The sequence below is a fragment of the Diceros bicornis genome, chromosome 1 (genome assembly GCF_020826845.1).
Source record: "Diceros bicornis minor isolate mBicDic1 chromosome 1, mDicBic1.mat.cur, whole genome shotgun sequence".
In the NCBI taxonomy this organism is placed as follows: Eukaryota; Metazoa; Chordata; class Mammalia; order Perissodactyla; family Rhinocerotidae; genus Diceros; species Diceros bicornis.
The window spans coordinates 4824092-4828890 of record NC_080740.1 but is presented as its reverse complement, the minus strand read 5'-3'; positions in this window follow the sequence as shown (position 1 = coordinate 4828890).

Sequence of the window (4799 nt, the reverse complement as noted above, 5' to 3'; positions counted from 1 at the left end):
GGTGCGTCAATGCGCACCTGGGATCCGAACCGGCGAACCCCGGGCCGCCGCAGCAGAGGGCACACACTTAACTGCTTGCACCACTGGGCTGGCCCCAGGATAGTTTTTAAAACTGGAGAAATGGACATGAGAGTGTCTCAAACTGGAGCTGCCCACAGTCACTGCCGTGTTTATAAAATATTAGCTGAACGGGAATGAGTTTAGAGCTGGAGAAGCAGTGTAGAGATGAGTCTCGTAAGAGAACTCGTTGCCTTTTTCCTTATATTCAGTTCCTCCTCCTAACCCTATCGGATTATCCTTCAGTACATAATGTCTCTTGCCAAATGTTTCAATAGTGCCCTTGTCTCCAGGACCGAGTCCACACCTTGACTTCAGTCTGATGTCCAAGGTCTGGCCTTTAGGAGTGTGGCCTTACCCCGTCTGCCTTACCAGCGTGACTCTCCTTTGTCCTCTCCACAAATTAATCACCCCAGCCGTGTGGACTTACTCCATGTCACTCAGCACGCCACGCTTACCTTCTAAGGAACTTAGAAGGAACTCTCTCCTCCCTTCAGTCAACCTCCAAAACGTACTTCAGGGCCCCAGCTTCTGACCTTAAGTGTACCAGCCTCTCAACTCTTCCTCTTTAGTTCTCCTGAGTGTGCTTTTTCCTTCATACCTGGATTACATCACTACTATGCCATTGCTTGTTCTCTTAGTCTGGCGGTTCTAAGACGCTAGATGCTGCCCATCAGCCCCACTGGCTTGTAAGCCTCGGAACACAGGGCCTCGCTGAAAACCAGCAGTTTCAATAGAATGTCTGTTTGAGGCAGCAAATAAGTAATGAAAACCACGGGTAGCTTATGAAAAGGAGCACATGGAGCTGAGAGAAGAGGGTTTTTAACTTCAATGAGAGGGTGCATATTGAAAACAGAAGGGATAAATGGAGAAGATAAAGCTGTCCAAGAAGGGTACATTCGGTACGAAAGGATGAAATCCAGGGAGAGGGATGCCATTATCTCCTGTTCCCCTAGGACAGCTTTATGAAGAGATCCAAATCTCCCAGCCAGGGATAGTGACAGGCGTGCAAGGAATCGTAAACCAAGTGCTGGGCAGCCTGCAGGGGTCTGGGCTGCAGAGTTCAGCAGAGTTAGCTGTGCAGCTGCTGAGACACGATGGAAAGGGAGGCGAATGGCTAAGCCACTTGTGTCGAGAACCCTATGGTGCTCTGTGGGAGGTGCTGGGCTGTTCCCTAAACTAGATGAACATGAGATCCATGTCACAACACTGGCAAAGTACCTCATGTTTCCATCTTGGATAATAGAATGATCCTGTATGTATATGAGGAGAGAATAAATACAGCATTTCATAGAATGTGTAGAGCTAGATAAGGCCTTAGAAGCCAGCTAATTCAACTGTCTCATTTTACAAATAAGGAAACAGAAAAAGAGACATGAAGTGAATGACCTAAGTAAGGTCTCACTGCTGGTAGTGGCAGAGCCATGACTGGAATGGAGGCCTCTGGATTCCCAGCTCCCTCGACACTGCCATCCTCATCCTTTGTAAATGACTATTATTTTCTCTTTGGAAAAAATGAGAAAAATATTTCTCTCTGGAGAAAATGTGGGCAAGATTTACCACTGGCGTACAGAAAAAAAAACAACTTCAATTTTTATTTGTATATATTTTTATCATTTTTGTTTTCTGTTTGATAATGTAGGTAATTCAATATAATTTATCAAGAAATACACTTTTATTGGAGGTGTGTGTGGAACTCTTTTCTGATGGGGTGTTCAACGTTTGGATTCTACTGGCCTGGGTAGGCACTGTCCTGAGCAAGTTAAAGATGGGCCTTTCTCCAGGAGCATTCCATTCAAAATTCCATTTATCCAGGCTATGCCCACAAGCCAACTTGAAGCTTTGGCAACTCACCAAGGGTTGTGCGGCCTGGGTCAGGGCATCCAGATCTGCTGAAGGAGCCATGGCCAGAGGTGACTGGGCTGCTCTGTACAGATCTGAGCATAGTTTGCTATTAAGAGCAGTAAAGGTTTAAGAATGAGGTAGAACTCACAGCTTACACCCTAGAGCAGAAGAGGCTGAGGCAGGAAGTGCACCAAAACTTGGTTTCCCTAAGAGCCCTTGGAGGCTCCAGCCTTCGTCCAGCCAGTGAAGCAGGCAGGGAGGTAGAAGCTCCTGTGCTCATCTCCCCCTTGCTGAGCTCCGGCGCTAGGAGAGAGCTGCAGAGTGAGGGTCTCCCCTGACATCGTTTAGGGTTAACAGCCCTCTGGATTTGCTTTACTGTGTCCAGTGCTCTCCAATAGTCCCCACTGCTGTAGAATGGACACCAGCAATTGCTCCTTCACCATCCCCTGCCCCGCCCCATCCACTAAGCCCTGTTCACCGTCTCAAATTTCAAGTGACAGGAAAGCAAAGGAGTTCCATAACCAACACTGGCTGGATGGCTGCGGCCCTTCTGCTTTGCATTACTTCCTGATGACGCTTTCTTTCCATGTTTCCTCGACAAGACCCACGGGAGGTGCCTGTGTGCTTTCTGTGAGCAGCTGGCACAAGGCCCTCCCGCCTTTCGGCTCCAGTGCTGCAATCCTGGGATGTTGAGTACAAAGGAGTCAAACTTTGGGGCTAAAGGATGGGTGAGGCGAGGATGGCAAATCTTAAAGATAGGCTGACCTTTCTTTCTTTTGCTTCTGTCCCCCACTCTTATTTGGCCCTTTGGGAGGGAGAGCAGGGACCAAAGGGTAGGAGAGTGAGGGGAGTAAGTGACTACACTTGTCTCTTTCTCTGGAGCCGTCATTCCATTCGTTGAAGACCTGGAGAAGACCTTTAGTATTGCTGAGGGGGTCGCAGTTGGGGAGACACCAAATCCAAATAACAGACCAAGGGAATCAGAACCCCTGGGGCTGCAGCCCGGCAACCTGTGTTCTGCCGAGTCCTCCAGGTGAGTGTGCTGCCCCTCAAGTTGGAGAACCACAGGATTAGAGCACCTTTCATGTTCTACCTCCTAACTCCAGCTGCTAGCACAAGGCACTCCTAACTCCTACTGGCCTTGCAGGGCAAGTGTTGGAAAATGTCTCACATTCTGACCCAAGATTGCCCGTTAACTCCCTCAGCAGCTCTCAAACTCACAGAAGGAAAAGACAAAAAGCAGGGGTGGGGGGCATGGTCCATATACATCACAATGAAAAGGAATCTGTTAAAATGTAGTTGTCAGCTTAATCATGTGCCATCTTCTCTTGGCTTCCAATGTAGAGGCTGTCCATTTGCTAACTGGGCAAAGTCTGTTATTAATAAATTCAACTCTTGTCCAGAACAAGAGGAGGATAGTTTGAGAAACACTGGTCTTAAAAAAAAATCTCTAGGGGCCGGCCTGGTGGTGCAAGCAGTTAAGTGTGCGCTCCGCTGCGGCAGCCCGGGGTTCCCCGGTTTGGATCTTGGGCGCGCACCGATGCACCGCTTCGCAAGCCATGCTGTGGCTGCATCCCATATGAAGTGGAGGAAGATGGGCACAGATGTTAGCCCAGGGCCAGTCTTCCTCAGCAAAAAGAGGAGGATTGGCAGACGTTAGCTCAGGGCCGATCTTCCTCACACACAAAAAAAATCTCTAATGAACTTACTGCTCTTATTTCAACTTTCTGTACACAGAGAGTTTGTATTGATGTGTTTTGCTGTTCTGTGTCCTCTTGTTTGAGCTCAGACCCTTCAATGTGAGACGTGCCCTTTGGATTTAATTCTCTATCCTCTCCTAAGATGAGGTAGAATCCTGTCCTGACACGTGCCTCTCACTGCTGATCAAATCACCCAAGCAGAAAAGGGGATGAAAATCTTTCACTATCTCCCGTCCAGCCTACTCCACTCTGCAGGGGGCCGACCATAGAAGCGATCACTTATCATTTCAGGAGAAAAATTCAAACTGATTTTCTAGTATCTGGGCCTTGGTTCTTAGTGACTCATACACACCTTTTCACCTCTAACTACAGCAGAAGTATAGTCAATAATTCCATACAGCAGAAGTATAGTCAATAATTCCAAGTAAATGGGAATCAGCTTCTAACGAGGCCAACCTCAGCTATACTAGGCTGTACCCTCCGATTCAACCGATACAGCCTAACTGCACCCCTGCGATGGCCATTTGGTTTTGGCTGCCCAATCTTTATGTCCTCTTCCTCTCAACCAACGCTCACACCCCAATATCCAAAAGTAGTCCAGTTGAGATGATAAATCTGAACTAACCAAAACAAACTAAGTATAAGGAAGATAATATTAACGCACATACAGCACTGTTAACGTTGCAGAGTTGGAGAATATAATGGAGAATGATAAGTGGCCATGGGACACCTAGCGTGAATTAGTCACCACTCCGGCCGGACTTTACAAGCTTCCAGGCCTCCGGCCAAGGGTTAATCCAAACACAAAGGTTACTGCTTACACTTCTCAGTATTAACTTCCTTTTCATAATTTACTGGAACTGGAAAAAAAAGTATAACAAAATGTATACAATTTAGTAATTGTACAAAACATTAATTTAGCAAGACGATATTGGTTACAGTCACCAAAATGAAGACTCAACATACTTTTTCACTGCCACTTCCATGGAAAGTTCAGATAAGTCGTCACTGGCTGAAAAGTCACAACAGAAGCAATTTAAACTTTACATACAACAGAAAGGTCACTCTTCACAACAATACTGCGAACAGAGTCGCTCAGAGGTTCTCTATGCTGCCACGGCATTTCTGGAATGTCTTCCAGAGTCCATCTTCTAGAGGAGCCATCAGCCCTCCAAGACCAACACTTGAAGCATTAGA